Consider the following 20,755-nt stretch of genomic DNA (forward strand, 5'->3'; position numbering starts at 1 on the left):
AGTTGTCTTTGAATTGTGACTTTTTATAATAAAAATAAGAATAAAAAAACTAAAGCTAAAGATTTAATAAGTGACAATCTTTTAAAAATAGATTTTAATTCTGTACCCTCTCCATATCTGATTCCAATTTTCCAGAGGCAAACATCTTCAGCTCTTTTTAGCTCTTATAATATTTACTTCCATATATCCAAATACCCTTACACTGTGATATGGTTTAGCTGTGTCCCCACCCAAATCTCATCTTGAATTGTAACTTCCACAATTCCCATGTGTCCTGGGAGGAACCCAGTGGGAGGTAATTGAATCATGGGGGCAGGTCCTTCCTGTGCTGTTCTCATGATAGTGAATAAGTCTCATGAGATCTGATGGTTTTAAAAATGGGAGTTTCCAAGCACAAGCTTTCTCTCTTTGCCTGCTGCCATCCACATAAGATATGACTTGCTCCTCCTTGTCTTCTGCCATGATTGTGAGGCCTCCCCAGCCATGTGGAACTGTAAGTCCAATTAAACCTCTTTCTTTTGTAAATTGCACAGTCTCATGTATCTCTTTATTAACAGCGTGAAAATGGACTAATCCAATAAATTGGTACCAGGAGAGTGGGGTGCTGCTGAAAAGATACCTGAAAATGTGGAAGTGACTTTGGAACTGGGTAACAGGCATAGATTGGAACAGTTTGGGGGACTCAGAAGAAGACAGGAAAATGTGGGAAAGTTTGGAACTTCCTAGAGTCTTGTTGAATGATTTTGAACACAATGCTGATAGTGATATGAAAAATGAAATTCAGGCTGAGTTGGTTTCAGATGGAGATGAGAAACTTGTTGGGAACTGGAGCAAAGGTGACTCTTGCTATGTTTTAGCAAAGAGACTGGTGGCATTTTGCCCCTGCCCTAGAGATTTGTGGAACTTTGAACTTCAGAGAGATGATTTAGGGTATCTGGCAGAAGAAATTTATAAGCAGCAAAGCTTTCAAGAGGTGACTTGGGTGCTGTTAAAAACATTCAGTTTTAAAAGGGAAACAGAGCATAAAAGTTCAGAAAATTTGCAGCCTGACGATGGGATAGAAAAGAAAAACCCATTTTCTGAGGAAAAATTCAATTTGGCTGCAGAAATTTGCATAAATAACAAGGAGCCAAATGTTCATCCCCAAGACAATGGGGAAAATATCTCCAGGGCATGTCAGAGAACTTTGTAGTGGCCCATCCCATTACAGACCCAGAGGCTGAGGAGGAAAAAGTGGTTTCATGGACTGGGCCCAGGGTCCCTCTGCTGTATGCAGTCTAGGGATTTGTTGCCCTGTTTCCCAGCTGCTCCAGTTGTGACTAAAAAAGTCTGACATACAGCTTGGGCCATGGCTTCACAGGGTGCAAGCCCCAAGCCTTGGCTGCTTCCAGATGGTGTTGAGGCTGTGGGTGCACAGAAGTCAAAAACTGAGGTTTGGGAATCTCTGCCTAGATTTCAGAAGATGTGTGGAAACACCTGGATGTCCAGGCAGAAGCTTGCTGTAGGGGCAGGGCCCTCATGGAGAACCTCTGCTAGGGCAGTGCAGAAGGGAAATGTGGGGTTGGAGCCCCCACACAGAGTCACTACTGGGGCACTACCTAGTGCACTGTGAGAAGATGGCCACCATCCTTCACATCCCAGAATGGTAGATCCACTGATAGTTTGCACCATGCTCCTGGAAAAGCTGCAGACACTCAACGCCAGCCCATGAAAGCAGCTGGGAGGGAGGCTGTACCCTGCAAAGCCACAGGGGTGGAGCGGTCCAAGACCAGGGGAACCCACCTCTTGCATCAGCATTACCTGGATGTGAGACATGGAGTCCAAGGAGATCATTTTGGAACTTTAAGATTTGACCGCCCTGCTTGATTTCAGACTTGCATGGGGCCTGTAGACCCTTTGTTTTGGCCAGTTTCTCCCATTTGGAATGGCTGTATTTACCCAATGTCTGTACCCCCCATTGTGTCTGGGAAGTATGTACTTGCTTTTGATTTTACAGGCTCATAGGCATAAAGGGCTTGCCTTGTCTCAGATGAGATTTTGGACTGTGGACTTTTGAGTTAATGCTGAAATGAGTTAAGACTTTGGGGGACTATTGAGAAGGCATGATTGGTTTTGAAATGTAAAAAGCACATGAGATTTGTGCGGGGGCCTGGGGCAGAATAGTATGTTTGCTTGTGTACCCACCCAAGTCTCATCTTGAATTGTAACTCCCATAATTTCCACGTGTTGTGGGAGAAACCTGGTGGGAGGTAATTGAGTTATGGGGGTGGGTCTTTCCCATGCTGTTCTCCTGATAGTCAGTGGGTCTCACGAGATCTGATGGTTTTAAAAATGGGAGTTTCCCTGCACAAGCTCTCTCTTTGCCTGCCACCATCCACGTAAGATGTTACTTGCTCCTCCTTGCCTTCCTCCATGATTGTGAGGCCTCCCCAGCCATGTGGAACTGTATAAGTCCAATAAACCTCTTTCTTTTATAAATTCCCCCAGGTATTATATTTACATGAAAAATCTCATGTAAAGGTATTATATTTACATGAAAAATCTCAGATAACAGGAGGCAAAGATTCTTGTTCAGATTGTTTCATGCAACTGAAAATGTTTCTTATAGTCTCTCATAATCCACATTTAAAATATTACACATAAGCTTTGCACAGTGGCAGTATCATAGCCAATGAGGTTTATCCGAGGCACAATTATTGCTGATTGAAAACATTTCCCAATACCCTGCCATGAAGACTTGCAATATAGTTGGCATTAGCCATTTTTGACAGTCTCTACAGAGACTGAATATAATATTGTGATATATATATAAAAACATATAGCCTTGTAATAATTAAAGACATTTTTACATTTAAAGACATTATTAAAGATATAGTTTCTTTAAACCTGTATTCTCTCTTCTCTCTAAATCATACTCAAATAATAGTAAAGAGTTCAAAAAGTAAAATATTTCAAGGAAAAAATGGCTAACATGGTAAAACCCTGTCTCTACTAAAAATACAAAAAATTAGCCGGGCGTGGTGGCCGGCGCCTGTAGTCCCAGCTACTTGGGAGGCTGAGGCAGGAGAATGGCATGAACTTGGGAGGCGGAGCTTGCAGTGAGCCGAGTTTCAGGTATGTCTTTATTAGCAGTGTGAAAAAGGACTAATATACACTGTTATTTCTTGATTTTTAAACAAAGGTGTTTAATATTAGCTCTTGACTTTTTACTATGGGAGGTGAGGATTTAGCTTACCTATTGTTACATACCATTTCCCCTTTTCTAACACATTATTATGATTTTACCATAATTCTTGGTAAGATAATATTCAGTGTTTATAATACTAGGAGTATGTGAAAATTACTTGTAATTAAGCCATGTAAAGTGATTATGATTCCATTTCCTGCTTTGAGCAACTTTTGGTTTTCTTTGGAATTCATAATTATCTCTGTTGTTTGCTTAGTTTTATATCATTACTCCTAAACCTCTCTGCTAGAAGTGTCACACCATAAAGTGATATAACAATTGCTATCTTTCCTTCTCTTTTCTCTCCTCCTTCCCTCTTTCCTTTTCTCCCTTTCTTTCTTTTCTCCCTTCCCTTCCCTTCCTTCTTTCTTCTCTCTTTTCTTCTTTTTTTCCTTCTCTTTCTCTCTCTGTCAGCACTCCTGGTGCTCTCTCTTACTTCAATCTGGACTGGTTGCTCTCTCAACCAGCCTGCTGTACAGTTCTTTTTCTTTTTACGAGACAGAGTCTTGCTCTGTCACCCAGGCTGGAGTGCAGTTGCGCAATCTTGGCTCACTACAACCTCTGTCTCCTGGGTTCAAGCAAATCTCTTGCCTCCTCCTCCGGACTAGCTGGCATTACAGGTGTCCGCCACCACACCCGGTAAGTTTTGTATTTTTAGTAGAGATGGGCTTTCATCATGTTGGCCAGGCTGGTCTTGAACTCCTGACCTTGTGATCTGCTTGCCTCGGCTCCCCAAAGTGTTGAGATTACAGGTATGAGCTATTGCGCCCAGCCTTCCTGCTGTACAGTTCTTATCCTGGGATCTTCCTTCACTTTCATATTGAGTATTCTATTTGCTTTTCCTTACAATTTATTGGCTTGCTTGTATTGGCGGGACCACTTCCTCTATTATCTTCTTGGAAAAAGTAAATGAGAATTAAATCTTTTGAGACCTCACAAGTTTGAGAATTTCTTATTCTATCATTGCATTTACTTGATAATTTGGCGAAGTATAGAATGCTGGGTTTGAAATAATTTTTCCTTAGTACTGTGAAAGCTGCTATTATTATTATTTTATTTTATTTTATTTTTTGAGATGGAGTCTCGCTCTGTCACCCAGGCTGGAGTGCAGTGGTGTGAACTCGGCTCACTGCAAGCTCCGCCTCCCGGGTTCATGCCATTCTCCTGCCTCAGCCTCCCAAGTAGCTGGGACTACAGGCGCCGGCCACCACGCCCGGCTAATTTTTTGTATTTTTAGTAGAGACAGGGTTTTACCATGTTAGCCATTTTTTCCTTGAAATATTTTACTTTTTGAACTCTTTACTATTATTTGAGTATGATTTAGAGAGAAGAGAGAATACAGGTTTAAAGAAACTATATCTTTAATAATGTCTTTAAATGTAAAAATGTCTTTAATTATTACAAGGCTATATGTTTTTATATATATATCACAATATTATATTCAGTCTCTGTAGAGACTGTCAAAAATGGCTAATGCCAACTATATTGCAAGTCTTCATGGCAGGGTATTGGGAAATGTTTTCAATCAGCAATAATTGTGCCTCGGATAAACCTCATTGGCTATGATACTGCCACTGTGCAAAGCTTATGTGTAATATTTTAAATGTGGATTATGAGAGACTATAAGAAACATTTTCAGTTGCATGAAACAATCTGAACAAGAATCTTTGCCTCCTGCTGTCTGAGATTTTTCATGTAAATATGCATTTTATAGCTGGAAGACTGCATAGCTTTACCACGTAGATTCATTGTTTAGCATATTTGGCAGTAAAAAACACAAAAGGAAAACGTTAAAAGTTACCATTCACACTCCCACCATTTAAAAAGAATAATTTATTATACAAAGTAAAAAGTAAAATTACAATTCCCACTTCCAGGAAGATGGAGTAGATACACTTTTCCCCGTTCTTCCCACTAAGAACAACTAAAAACCCTGAACACTGTATACAAAACAAACGTAAGAGAAGACTCTGCCGGGCGCGGTGGCTCACGCCTGTAATCCCAGCACTTTGGGAGGCCGAGGCGGGCGGATCACGAGGTCAGGAGATTGAGACCACGGTGAAACCCCGTCTCTACTAAAAATACAAAAAACTAGCCGGGCGAGGTGGCGGGCGCCTGTAGTCCCAGCTACTCGGGAGGCTGAGCCAGGAGAATGGCGTAAACCCGGGAGGCGGAGCTTGCAGTGAACCGAGATCGCGCCACTGCACTCCAGCCTGGGGGACAGAGCGAGACTCCGTCTCAAAAAAAAAAAAAAAAAAAAAAAGAGAAGACTCTGAAGCTGGCAGAGAGGAAAGCAGACTGGCTAGTGACCTAGGAACCTGAGGATCAACATGCTGGTGAGTTTCCCAGGCTTTTCTTTTTGGCTTATATATTCCAGTCATGGAGCTTAAAAACCTGACTACCCGGAAACACTAACTGGCGTCGACAAAACAAACAACAACCCCAACAAAAGCCTGCTCTCTCCAGCCAAAGAAGTAGGAAAGAGGCAACCTACAAAACCAGAAATCTTTTAGACAATATGTACCCTACTATAGCCAAACACCACAGAAAACCTGTGGCCCCACCTTCACCTATGCCAGCGAAGGCCACGTGGCAGAGCCCAGCCTTCCCACCTCAAGAGGCTGTCACATTTATTCCTGCGGTAGGTAACAAGGCAGGCCCCCTGCCGTGTCACTGAAGACCACGTGGAGAGTCTGGACATCAACCTCCACCAGGCAGCAAATGGGCTACCTACCCCTTCGCACTGGGTTGGTGTCAAAGCAGGCCTGTTGGAGTCAGGACTTCCACCGTCACCCGGTAGTAATGAGACCACCCCACCATGGAGAGCTGGAACTCCCACTGCTGCCACACTCTTGAAAGTACAACTTATCAAAATGTGTAGGACACAGCTAAAGAAGTGCTGGGGGAGAAATGTATAGCACGAAATGCTTACATTAGAAAAGATAAAAAGTTTCAAATTAGTGACCTACGTTCCCACTTCAAGAGCCTGGGGGGAAAAAAAAGAGCAAAATAAACCCAAAGCAAGCAGAAGGAAGGAAATAATAAAGAGCAGAAATCTGTGAAATTGAAAACAGAAAGCAATAGAGAAAATCAATGAAAGAAATAGCTTTTTTTTTTTTTTTTTTTTTGTAAAGGTCAATAAATTCGACAAACCTAGCAAAACTAACAAAAAGAGAAGACACAAATTACCAATATCAGGAATAAAATGCGGGATATCACTATGGATTCTGCACCTGTCGAAAGGATGAGGAAATACCATAAACAGTTTTCACATGTATGTTTGAAAACTTAAGAAAAATAGAACAATTCCTCCAAAAACACAAATTACCATAACTCACCCCAAATAAAATAGATAATTTGAATATCTCTGACATTTTCAAGAAAATCAGACTCATAATTTTAAAACTACCAACAAAGAAATGTCCAGACCCTGACTGCACTCCTGTCTCTAAAATGAAATAAAGAGAAAAATTGAGTTCTGAATCAATTAGGCAAATCCATAGATCTAGTCATGACTAGTTCACTTCTTCTTGGTTATATAAATATATTTCCTTATTTTAAAAACATTAGTGTGAAAAGAATTTCTGTCATTTGCAACCAAACGTCCAGATCAGTGCTGGGGATAAGAATAGATGCAGGGGGAACCGTTTGGTAGGTTATTAGAATGGCACAGGTGAGAGATGATGGCTTGAACTTGTGTGGTTATGATGGAAATGGAGAGAAGCCAACACATTTGAAGTCTATTTAGGAGATACAAAATAAGATGATTAGGGTGGGCCCTAATCCAATATGACTAATGAGCTGTAAGGACACAGAGGCAGACACGCACACAGGGAAGACTATGAAGACAAGGGATTGGAGTGATGCATCTACAAGCCAAGGAACACAAAGATTGATTGCTGGCAACCACAGAAGCTAGGAAGAGGCAAGGAAGGATTCTCCTTCAGTTTTCAGAGGAAACATGGCCCTGTAGACACCTTGATTTTGGACATCTAGCTTCCAGAACTCTGAGACCATACATTTCTGGGGCTTAAAGTCACCCAATTTGTGGTACTTTGTTACAGAAGCATCTCCAGGAATTGAATACAATGATGTTTTTACTCTTATTAACTGCTGCAATGAAAAATTCTTACACACATAGCTTTACATGCTCATATTATTTCTGTAGGATGGGTGCAATTTTTATAAATCATACTGTATGTATATGATACATGTTAGTATACATATGATACATGATATACTCCCGAATTACCCTGTGAGCACTATTTTAATGTATGAGACCCAGAGAAATTTTATCTGTTATGGGGATTAGGGCTGGAGTTGCAGGTTCCATTGAAAGCCACTTCCCCATATGGTAGTTATTGTACTGCCTAGCTAGACATTGTAATCTCAGTTATGTGTAAATAGGTATTATTGCTTACTAGTTAACACTGACTTAATCTTAGAGAATAGTCATATTTTTGTACTAACCATGTTTGGATTCAATAGCAGTGACCAAAAAGGATTTAACAAATACTTCAGAACCAGCCTTAGGTCTAATTTCAGTCAAAAGTTGGGTTGGTCTTCTCCGCTCTTAGCCTGACTTTTCTAGGCTCTTTCTCTAGGCGCTTCATCAATCTCCCTTCACTCCTTTTTCCTCTTTCCTCATAAATTTGCCAAACTTATATTCTGAAAAAAAAAAAAACTATAGGGACAATCATTTATAGAACTTTACGTATTTAGCCAAATATGCATTTTCTTTTACAAAATTGGCTTTATAAGCCTGGAATTTTATGCATTAATGAGCGGACTAGGGGAGTGTATAGAAAAATGAAGGACCAATCCTAATGCACTAAAAAATCAGACTGCAGGCTGGCATGGTGGCACAGATTGTAATCCCAGCACTTTGGGAGTCCGAGGCAGGCAGATCACTTGAGGCCAGGAGTTCAAGTCCAGCGTGGCCAACATGGCAAAACCCTGTCTCTACCAAAATACAAAAATTAGCCAGGCATTGTGGTGCACGCCTGTAATCCCAGCTACTTGTATGGCTGAGACATAGAGAGTAGCATGAATCCAGGAGGCAGGGGTTGCAGTGAGCCAAGATTGCTCCACTGCATTCCAACCTGGGTGACAGAGTGAGACTCTGTCTCAAGAAGAAAAAAGAAAAAGAAAAAGAAAAAACAAATCATCAGACTGGATAGTCACTGTGGCTCATGCTTGTAATCCTAGCACTTTGGGAGGCCAAGACAGGCAGATCACGAGGTCAGGAGTTCGAGACTAGCCTGGCCAAAATAGTGAAACCCTGTCTCTACTAAAAATACAAAAAATTAGCCGGGTGTGGTGGTGGGTGCCTGTAATCCCAGCTACTTGGGAGGCTGAGGCAGGAGAATGGTTTGAACCCGGGAGGCGGAGGTTGCAGTGAGCCAAGATCACGCCACTGCACTCCAGCCTGGGCAACAGAGTGAGACTCCGTCAAAAAAAAAAAAAAAATCATCTGACTGCAGAGAATCCCTTGACCCATATATGGGCCTGGTTAGCATGTGTTTCCTACCTTCCTTCTATTTCTAAACCTTTAGGCTGTACATATACATGATGTATTTAGGGTGATAGTCCCATCTTCAGCCACCTGTGAACTCTTCCCTTTCCGTGTCCAGCAAAAATGTCAGGAAAGGGGAAGAATCAAGGAGTTTCAACAAGTAGACAAGTGACGGAGCAACTCGCCTATTTCTTGGCTCAGTGAAGTCTTTATTCTCCTGCTGCCCCTTGAAATGCAGTAGGCAACACATGTAGTCTGTGAATGGAAAAAATTCTTGAAGAATAAGCTCTGAGACAATGTTGAAGTTCAAACTCATCTTCAAAGAAGGCCTCACATCGTCCCTTTCTTGCCCTCTCAGCGCGACTCCCCTCTTCTGGGCGTTTCTCACTTGCTTTTCTCTCCTTGTCCTGAGGTTTCTTCTTTTGCTGCTGACAATGTAAACTACTGATTTAGTAAGGGCTGGGTTGAACTTTGGAATAAAGCTCAAGCACAGCTTTTTCTTCCTTTCCATCATCTTTTCCTTTAAGTTGGAGCCTACGATATTTTTAAACATTAGCTAAATATCTATATTTTACAACAAACATTTTGAAAACAAGAGTCTCATTTATTTTTATTAAAGAACTGAAGTACCTGGAGTTTCTAGAACTTTAGCCACTCACGGTTCTTTTAAATATTGTTAAGAAGAAAAATACTAAGAAGAAAAATGATTCACGGACTAAGAAGAAAAATGATTTTGAATAGGAGGATAGCTGTGGTCGTTATTTTTTTCTTTCCTCCTGCACACACCTCAGGAAGGAGAATACAAAAACACCCTTTAGACTACTCTCTTGAGAAGTGCTCCTTAAGCTCAGAATAACCCCAAACAAGCAAAACCTTTATGTTGAGCAGAGAGTGGGTGTGGAGGAGAAAGAACGTTGAAAAAGACACGGAACACTGGGCTCTTCTTAGAAAGACATGCTGCTTTCACTGTCTCTAAATGCTGTTTACCAAGGAAAAGGATGGTAGAAAATCTACCCGTTATACAAGTGGTTTGAATCTCTAAATTTGACTTCAGTTTCTAAGCTGAACAACCTGTGTATATAAAACTAAAATTACTTCAGGCTTCTGTATGCAACATTCCCCGCCACCGCCTTTTTTGGCCCGTGGTCGGCACTCCAGTTTGGGTCAAGCTTGTTAGTAAAACACCAGGTGTGCAGACAGGAAAGAGTTTCTGAATGGGCCCCTAATTTCATCACCTCTCAACCCCTAAGTGGAAATCACTTGTCATTTGGGGAAGTAAAATATTTTTGATATTTGGTCTTCTTTTTGAAAGACGATAGTCCCGTGGAATATTAGACTGTATTCACCTTGATGGCTCCGTATATCCAAATGTCTATTATAAATATTCTAACTTGCTGCCTTGTCATTATTTTAGATTCAACCTATCTAAAATCAGATTTATCATTCCTCTTTTCCTGGTCATTCACCAGATTTATTTATTTATTGGAGGAAAAATTGCATGTGTTATTTGTACCAGGGACAGGGCTAGGTGCCAGGCCTAGAGGCGAATGGGGCAGATATCGTCCCAGCCCTTATGGAGCTTACATTCTAACCAGTGGAATCAGATATTAAACCTTCATTACCTTAATGATCGTATACTTACAACTGAGAGAAATGTGATAGAAGAGATGTACATGGGGAATGAATGTGTTTACATGTGGGGGTGTGACCTAACCTGGAGATACATGAAAATTGCATTGAAGAAGTCGTGGCTGAGCTGTACCCTAAAACGACTAGGTATTTTCTGACGGAGGCACTGTGGAGTGTGTTCAGGGAAACAGCTTGTGAAAAGGAACCGAATTGTGAAGAAACATGACGTGAAAGAAATTGGAAAAGGCTGGGGTGGCTGAAATAGAGAATGAGGAGAGAGTGACAAAATTTAGTTGGGAATGTAGGCAAGTCCTGGAGCATAAAGGACTGTGAGCCATCTGAGAGAGTTTGAATATTATCCTAAAAGCAAGAGAAAGTCACTTAATGATTTGAAGCAGGAGAATGATGTACCATCAAATTTAACTTAAAAAGGATGAAATAAAATAATTCTGGTTTCTGTGAGTAGAATGGAAACAGACTCTGGTAGTTACAATTTTTGTTCATCTAGCCACTTTCCCTTTCTCCCCAGTGCTGGTGACAGAACCCCTCTGCTGTGGGGAGCCCTTGCCATAGGACTTGGGTGGAATTTACTCTCCCTCATTGCCCAGCACAGGAATGAGGATATAATCCAGTTCTAACCAACCACAGTTCCCTATTCTCCTGGCCTTAGTGTTTGGTTCAGGATTGGGCACATGACGCAGGTTAGACTAACCAATGCCCTCTCTAACTTTTGCTCAAACTCTAAGGGAAGAGGTAATCCTTGTTCCTCTGGATTGCTACCTGTAAGGACCAGGTCAGATCAGCAAGGAAAAGATCAACAATTTTTTACATCATTTGCAGAGAGCCATCTGAGAACAAAACCAACATGGGGGAAGTACAATTAAGAGTTAAAGAGAAAAACAGGCAAGGCTCAGTGGCTCACCCTGTAATCCCAGCACTTTGGGAGGCTGAGGCAGCAGATCACTTGAGTCCAGGGGTTTGAGACCAGCCTGGGTGACATGGCAAAACTCCGTCTCTACCCAAAAATAAAAAAAAAAATTAGCCAGGGTGGTGGTGCATGCCTGTAGTCTCAGCTACTCAGGAGTCTGAGGTGGGAGGATTGTTTGAGCCCAGGAGGCAGAGGTTGCAGTGAGCTGAGAATATATCACTGCACTCCTGTCTCTAAAATGAAATAAAGAGAAAAATTGAGTTCTGAATAAATTAGGCAAATCCATAGATCTAGTCATGACTAGTTCACTTCTTCTTGGTTATATAAATATATTTCCTTATTTTAAAAACATTAGTGTGAAAAGAATTTCTGTCATTTGCAACCAAACGTCCAGATCAGTGCTGGGGATAAGAATAGATGCAGGGGGAACCGTTTGGTAGTTTATTAGAATGGCACAGGTGAGAGATGATGGCTTGAACTTGTGTGGTTATGATGGAAATGGAGAGAAGCCAACACATTTGAAGTCTATTTAGGAGATACACATCAGCAGGCCTGATTAGATTTGGGAGTGAAGAGGAATGAGAGTAATGGTGTCAAAAACATCTGCTACTTTTCTGGGTTGCATATCTAAGGATGCCATTCACTGAGACAGAAAACACCCAAGAAAGAGTAGTTTTGGGGGTGGTGATGAAAGGAGATTTTTTTTCCCTTTTTTTTTTTTTTTTTTTTTTGAGATGGAGTCTCGCTCTGTCGCCCAGGCTGGAGTGCAATGGCATGATCTTGGCTCACTGCAACCTCCGCCTCCCGGGTTCAAGCGATTCTCCCACCCTTAGCCTGCTGCGTAACTGGGATTACAGGTGCCCACCATCACGCCCAGCTAATTTTTGTATTTTTAGTAGAGACGGGGTTTCGCCATGTTGGCCAGGCTGGTCTTGAACTCCTGACCTCAGGTGATCTGCCTGTCTTGGCCTCCTAAAGTGCTGGGATTACAGGTGTGAGCCAACACGCCCAGCTGAAAGGAGATCTTTAGTTCAGTTGTGACCATAATGGGTTTGGGATTAGTGAGAGACACATGTCCGTTAATGGCAGTATCATTCTACTAACCACGTAGAATTAAAACCATTATATTCTTTAACTTAACCTCTCTCTATCATCCCTACAAACCCAGAAAAATCTTAAGGTCTGTACTTTTAAAAATTCAACTTCATTGAAGCATAATTTAGAAAACTAAAATGCATACACTTCGTATGTACAGTACAATGAGTTGTAAATATGCACATACCCAGGTAACCATCTACACAATCCAGATATAGAACAGATCCATCATCCGAGAAGTTCCTCTGTGCTTCTTCCCAATCTATCCGCTGCTCCCACAACCCCTGGTCCAAAGCAAACACAAATCTTCCTTTTATCACTGTAGATTGATTTTGCTTTTGCTAGTCTTTTGTATAGATGGAACTATAGAGTATGTACTTTTGTGTGTGTCTGGATTCTTTAGTTCAGTGTAATGTTTTTGAGATTGACCCATTTTATTGCAGAGTTATTCCATTGTATGGATATACCATAATTTGTTAGTTCACTCTACTGTTAATGGATTTTTAAGCTATTTCTAATTTTTGGCTTTTGGGAACAAAGCTGCAATGAACTTCTCACCTGCAAGTAAGTCTTTGTGTGGACGTATTTTTTTTTTTCTTGAGTAAATTCTTAGGAGTCGGATTGCTGAGTCACATGGTAAGAGTGGGTTTGCTTAACTTTATGGGAAATTGCCAGATTATTTTCCAAAGTGGCTGTACCTCCAGCAATGTGTGAGAGAGCCAAGTTGCTTCCACATTCTTGTCAATGCTTGGTCTTGTTATTTTTTAAAATTTTAGCCATCGTAGTGCAAGTATAGTGATATCGCATTGTGGCTTAATTTGCATTTTCCTGATAACTAATGATGTTGAGCATTTTGCAAGGTGCTTATTTGCTATTTGTATGTATTATTTGGAGAAGTGTCTGTTCAAATCCTTAGTTCATTTTTTCCTTTTTAGTTGACACATAATAATTGTACATATTTATCAGATGCAGAGTGATATTTCCACACATGTACGCAATATATAAGAATCAAATCAGGATAATTAGCATATCTATCACCTTAAGCATTTATCATTTCTTTGTGTTGTGAACATTCAAAATACTCTCTTCTAACTTTTTGAAATTGTACACGAAGTCGTTTTAAACTATATTTACTCTACAGTGCTGCAGAACATTAGGATTTACTTCTCCCATCTAGCTGTAACTTTGCATCCATTAATCAACCTCTTCTTGTCTTTCCCTTCCCATTATCCTTCCCAGCTGCTAATGTCCACGTCTATGAGCTCAATTTTTTTTTTAGCTCTTACATGTGACTGAGAATATGTGGTATTTATCTTTCTGTGACTGACTTATTTCACTTATTTTGTTAATTTTTTATAATAGCTTTTCATTTTGAAATAATTATAGGTTCACAGTAAATTACAAAAATAGTACAGAGTGCCACAAACCTGTCACCTTGCTTCCCAATGGTGACAGGTTAAATAGTTGTAGTACAGTATCAAAATCAGCAAATTTATATCAGTATTACTATCAACAAAGTTTATTCAGTTTCACCTTTGATTAAATCTGCATTCATTTGTGTGTGTGTTGTATATTTCCATGTAATTTTATCTCATATACAAATTTGTGTAACCACATCAAGACACAGAGCTGTTCTATCATCACAAAAGAACTCCTTCATTACTTTGTATTCACATACCTCACTCTATCCTTTTTCCTGTCCTCTAGCAAACTCTAATCTCTATCTCTAGAGTTTTGTCCTGTTGAGAATTGTATATATTAATAAATAGAATCATATAGCATGTAACCTTTTGAGACCGGCTTTTTCACTCAGCATAATTCCCTTGAGATTTACTCAAGTTGTGTCTATGAATAATCTATTCCTTTTTATTTCTGTGTAGTATTCTATAGTATGACAGATGTATCACAGTTTTCACATTCACCCATTAAAAGATATTTGAGTTGTTCCTACTTTTTGACTATTTATAAAGCTGCTATGAACATTCATATACAGGTTGTTGTGGGAACATAGGTTTTTATTTCTTTTGCATAAATGCCCAGCAATATTGGGTTATTTATTTTTTCATTATTGAGTTATAAGGGTTTTAAGAATATATTCTGAATAAACTCCCTGATGAAATATTAATTTGAAAGTATTTTCTTTAATTCTGCAGGTTTTAAAAACTTTCTTGATGGTATCATTTGCAGGACAAAAGTGTTTAGTTTTGATGAGGTTCAAATTATCTATTTTTTCTTTGGTTGTTTGTGCTTTGGGTATAATACCTAAGAAACCATTGCCTAATCCAAGGTCACAAACATGATTTACACTTAAATTTTCTTCTAGGAGTTTTAGTTTTAGGACTTGTAAAGTGCTAAACTAATTGTTTAGGTCTTTGATCCATTTTCAGTGAATTTTTGATAGAATGCAGAACAGGAGTGAAACTTCATTCTTCTAACTGTGAATATCTAGTTGTCCCAGATCATTTGAATTGTCTTGGCACCTGCTTCAAAAATTAATTGTCCATAAATGTATGGGTTTACTCTGGTAAAAGTCTGTTTCATTGATCTATATGTCTATTCTTATACTAGTACTGCACAGTCTTGCTTGATGCCTGTAGCTTTGTAGCAAGTTTTGAGAACAGGAAGTATGAATTCTTCAATTTTGCTCTTCTTTTTCAAGGCTGTTATGTTAATCAGAGTCCTTTGCATTTCCATATGAATTTTAGGATCAGCTGCTTAAATGCTACAAAAAAGCCAGCTGGAATTTTGATAGGAATTCTGTTGAATTTGTAGATCAATTTGGGATGTATTGTCATTCTAACAATATTAAGTCTTCAAATACATGAGCATGAAATGTCTGCATTTACTTAGGTCTTCTTCAATGTCTGTTAACCATGCAGTGGTTTATATTTCTTCTATTAAAAAATCTTATATTTCTTTTGTTAAATTTATTTTATTTTATTTTGGAACAGTCTCACTTTGTGACCCAGGCTGGAGTGTAGTGGCGCAATCTCAGCTCACTGCAACCTCTGCCTCTCAAGTTCAAGTGATTCTTGTGCCTCAGCCTCCTGAGTAGCTGGCATTATAGGCATGCGCCACCACACTTGGCTAATATTTGTATTTTGGGGTTTTGCTATGTTGGCCAGGCTGGTCTCAAACTCCTGGGCTCAAGCAATCCACCCACCTTGGCCTCCCAAAGTGCTGGGATTACAGGTGTAAGCCACCATGCCTCACTGTTAAATTTATTCCTCAGTATTTTGACACAATTGTAAATGGAATTTTTTGTTTAAATTTTATTATGACTGTTCATTCATATTGTACAGAAAGTCATTGGTTTTTATATATTACTCTTGTATCCTGCAATTTTTTTGGATTTGCTTATTAGATTCCATAGCATTTTAATGCATTACTTAGGATTTTCTGTATACAGGATTATGTCATCTGCAAATGGAGATTGTTTTACTTCTTACCAATCTGGACATGCTTTATTTACTTTTCCTAACTAATTGTCCTTGTTAAAACCTCAGTGTAATGTTGAATAAAAGTAGGAAGAGCAGAAATTCTTTTCTCCTTCATTGTTCATCATTTTAGGGCTAAAGTTTCCAAACTTTCAACATTAAGTATGATATTGGCTGTGAGTTTTCCATTGATTCCTTCTATCATGTTAAGGGAATTCCCCCAAACTAGTCCTGGTTTGTTGAGTGCTTGCCTGCCTGTCTGCCTGACTGCCTTCCTTCCTCCCTCCCTCCCTCCCTCCCTCCCTCCCTCCCTCCCTCCCTCCCTCCCTCCCTTCCTTCCTTCCTTCCTTCCTTCCTTCCTTCCTTCCTTCCTTCCTTCCTTCCTTCCTTCTCTCCTTTCCTCCTTTCCTCCTTCTCTCCTCCCAACCAAAGTGTTGATTTCTTTGTAAAGAATGCTGTGGAAAGTATTCTTGTACTGATAGATAGGCCCGAGACTTTATGATCTTAGGAATTTTACAGAATCATATTATCTCATTATATTCATGCAAAATAGGTTCTCTTGACAACAAGAACAACTCAGAGTCAGGGTCCAAAATATATTAATTCTTTAGTAAGTTAATCAAAAATCCTTTATGAGTCTCTTCTTTCATCTTAGAGGGCATCTGTCTTTTGCAATTCAAATAATGTAAACTTTTTTTTTTCCAAACAACCTATTTATCCCAATCAGATAATTTTTTTCCCAATCCTTTTGACAGAGATAATTAAAAAAAAGAAAATATTTTTTCTCTCCTTCATTCAGATCCAAGTATTTGTTATCATAATCAATAAAGTCTTTAGAAATAATTTGGATTTACAGTGCTGATTTAGATGCTGTTGAGCAGAGATAATATAACAGACACACCCCGGGGTGACCGTATCTTTAGAATTATTCCTTATTCTCAGCTTTCAAAAATCAGATACTATGGTGGGACTATCGAGTCATATTTCTACCAAGAGACTCTACTTGATTAAAACAGGAATGGTCATCAAACTCAAGGGGGACCAGGCCATTGACTGGGCTAAACAAACTTAGTTCCCTCCCTCAATAATTTACACCCGAAGGCAGAGAAGTGTGATTAGATGCTGTAGGGAATTGGAAATTCGAGGAGATATAGAGCTAGGATTAGGGTTGACACAAGACAAGACAGATTTCTCTTATGGGCAAATGTAACTAAATAATTTGGCAAAGGAAGTCAGTCTTCAGAGAGAAAAATGTGGCAGTGGTGCAGGAAAAAACTGAGATGAGCATCAATGAGAGTTCAGAGAGGGAAGCAGAGGAGGAGCTTCAGAGCTTGTTTATCCAGCTCCAAGCCTCATGTGGAAGCCGAAAGTAATTCCTTCCTATGGATGTACGCATTATTCAGTACACTTGAGACTTACATTTGATTCGGTTTAAAAAAATAAACTTTTAATTTTGAAATAATTTTAACTTTGCAGAAAAGTTGTGACAGTAGTACAGAGAATTCCTGTATATTTCTCATCCAATTTTTCCATTGTTAACATACTACATTTCCACGGGATGTTCGTCAAAACTAGGAAACCAACATCGTGCCATTGCTATCGATAAAATTCCAGACTTTATTTGGATTTCACTAGTTTTTCCATTAACGTCTTCTTTCTGCTTCAGGAGCCATTCCAGACACCATATCTAGTTGCTATGTCTCCTTCATCTCTTTTAGTCAGTGACAGTCTCTCAGACTTTTCTTGTTTTTCATGACCTCGACAGTATTTTGTAGAATATCCCCAATCTAGATTTGTCTGTTGTTTCTCTCATGATTAGATGTGGCTTACGGGTTTTGGAAAAGAATGCCACAGAAGCAAAGTACCCTCCTCATTACATCACAACACATCATCGGGGTACCTGATATCCACATGACATCACTGGTGAGGTTAACTTTCATCACTTGGAGTAAATGGTATTTGCCAGATTTTCTAATTCAGTGTTACTATTTTTCTCTTTTCCGGCTTTATTCTTTGGAAGTGAGTCATCAGTTCAATGTATTATTCATTGTTTTCCAGAGAAACCAAACCAATAGGTTTGTAAAGATACACAAACCCTATATATGTGTGTGTATATATATACACATATATATACACACATATATGTGTATATATACACACACACTATATATATTTATATGTGTGTATATATGTATATATATCTGTATATACACATACATATATACACACACTATATATGTATGTATACATATATATGTATATGTACGTGTGTGTACTATATATATAGTACACCCATATATAGCTATGTAAAAGAGATTTATTGTACGTAATTGGCTCACATAATTATGGAGGCTGATGAGTCCCAATATCTGCAGAGTGAGTCATCAAGCAGGAGACGCTGGAGAGCCCATGGTGTAGTTCCAATCTGAAGGCTGGTAGGCTCAAGACCCAGGAAGAGCCAACATTTTATTTTGAGTCTGAAGGCAGGAAAAAACCAAAGTCCCAGCTCAAAGGCAGTCAGGCAGGAGGAGTTCCCTCTTATTCAAGGGAAGATCAGCCTTTTTATTCTATTCAGGCTCTCAACTGATTGAATGAGGCCCACCCACATTAAGGAAAACAATCTGCTTTACTCAGTCAACTGATTTAATGTTAATATCCTCCAAAAACATTTCACAGAAACACCCAACATAATGTTTGAGTAAATATCTGGGCACCCTGTGGCCCAGTCGACACATAAAATTAATCATCACACTCACCGTCAAAGTAGGGGCAGGAGGATTAAGCTCTATCTCTTGAAGAAGGAAGTATCTCTAGATATTACGTGGAATTCTTCTGTAAAGAAAATTTGTCTCTTTCCCTCACCAAGTAGGTTTTTATTCCTTGTACCCAATCAGGTGTGTCCTAAAATGCAATGCCTAAATGTGTTCAAAGGATAAATAACCCTGCAGTATGGTTTTTTATTTTAAATTTAAGTAGAAGTAGTATACATATTTTCTGTTGAGAGCTTTTCCTCATAGCCTATAAAATTTAATGTCTCTTCTCGTTGACTCTTGGTGAACCAGACTCTCACTATTCTACTTTGATTCTCCCCAGCTCGTCAGATATTTACTGAGTGCCTGTTATGCACAGGGCTGATGCTCAGCCTAGAGACTATGACGTTAAAAGGAAATCCCTGCAGTCAAAGCATTTACCACCCACTGGGGCAAGCAAAGGTATAGTTAGGAGATGTAATTTACCACTTTCTCTGATCTGAGGCAGGTTAATTTAAAATCCTTTGAGCCTCAGCTTCCTCATTTGTCAGGAGAATATAATAACTGTAATAATAATAATACTCAGTTCAACAGTAATAGTAAGTAAATAAAATACTGTTTATGAGGAAAAAGTTAGTTTTTACATTGCCACACAAATGCTAATTGTTGTTCTCAATAACAACTTATTGAGATAGATAAGAATAGATATGTCGTCCAGGCTGGATTGCAGTGGTGTGATCTTGGCTCACTGCAACCTCAGCCTCCTGGGTTCAAGCGATTCTGCTGTCTCAGCCTGCCAAGTAGCTGGGATCACAGGCGTCCACCACCATGCCCGGCTTATGTTTGTAGTTTTAGTAGAGACAGGGTTTCACCACTTTGGCCAGGCTGGTCCTGAACTCCTGACCTCAGGTGATCCATCCACCTTGGCCTCCCAAAGTGCTGGGATTACAGGAGTGAGCCACTGCGCCCAATCAGATAGTCTTATCTCTAAGGTTTATAGCTTCAGAAACCAAAGTCCAAAATGATTAAGTTCCTGGCACAGAATCATGCCAGCAGTTACGTGGCAGGGCTCAGTTCAGAGCACAGATCTTTGTATTCTCTTATTTCTGCACCACTGCACGGTGAGAATCTTACACACTCCTGTTTATAAGAGCAGCCTATTAAAAAATATTCTGGGACACATCTAAAAAGCCATAATATGAGATAAGAAAAAAATAAAAGCTCTGTTTTGGATGTATCCTGGAAGCTGGGAACGAACATGCTCTTTGGACATGTTTGGAAATGTGCCACAGTTTTCAATTCTTATCCTTGTGCTCCAGGCTTTCTTTGGGACACTCGAGAGATTATCTTCGGGATTCAGAAAAGCATCATGTCATTTTATTTTTCAAATCCTCAGAGTGCTAGAAGTTTTGGGTCTGATTTCCTAGTCTGACCTTTCGTTGTAGCTATTATTTTTTGATATATACTATTCATAATTCATTTTGTTGAAGAGGAGATTTTATTTAATGTCAATAAATATGTATGAGTGTTGGGAGGAACATACCTGAGCTGTGAGGGCTGGTGAAAATTGTAGAGGACAGTACAGTTAAATAGGATGTGGGGATAACGTCACTGACTGTAAACCTCATGATTGAGAAAAAGATGGGGATCATCTTCTGCTGAAATACATCGTGGAAAGATTCTCAAAAGCAGTTAGAAACGGATGACAACATTAAAAGGACGCAGTTTATTTTATTTGGAAACTAGTATTCCCTTGTCGGAGATTTGGGATAACAGACTTCAAAATTTTGGCTCTGTTCAAAATTCCCTGACTCGTTGGGTGGCTTGAAAAAATGATTTAAATCCACTATCCTGCAAGATAGAATAATGATAACTTATAACACTGTACTTGGCACTTGGATGTAATTATATTAGTGACTAGTGTGTATGTATGATTACTATGTGTCAAATCATATGCCAAGCACTTTACAAGCTGTAACTCTGCATCCTCTGGGAAGCATGTACCATTCTTGCTCTTCTTTCACATGCAAGAAAATTGTAGGGCTGGGCAAGGTGGCTCATGCCAGTAATTCCAGCACTTTGGGAGGCCAAGGCAGGCGGCAGATCACATGAGGTCAGGAGTTCAAGACCAGCCTGGCCAACATGGTGAAACCCTGCCTCTACTAAAAATAAAAA

General features: G+C 39.5%; 2 non-coding genes across 2 annotated transcripts; one reads left to right on the forward strand and one right to left on the reverse strand.

The window, feature by feature from the left end:
• Positions 1–2,642: 2,642 nt before the first annotated feature.
• Positions 2,643–2,783, forward strand: LOC123567838 (U4 spliceosomal RNA). Its single transcript, XR_006690930.1, has one exon. It is a non-coding gene; the product is annotated as a U4 spliceosomal RNA (small nuclear RNA).
• Positions 2,784–4,671: 1,888 nt separating this feature from the next.
• Positions 4,672–4,812, reverse strand: LOC123567839 (U4 spliceosomal RNA). The gene has a single exon (XR_006690931.2). It is a non-coding gene; the product is annotated as a U4 spliceosomal RNA (small nuclear RNA).
• Between the last annotated feature and the right edge of the window lie 15,943 nt (positions 4,813–20,755).

This window comes from Macaca fascicularis, chromosome 11 (assembly GCF_037993035.2).
Source record: "Macaca fascicularis isolate 582-1 chromosome 11, T2T-MFA8v1.1".
Taxonomy (NCBI): Eukaryota; Metazoa; Chordata; class Mammalia; order Primates; family Cercopithecidae; genus Macaca; species Macaca fascicularis.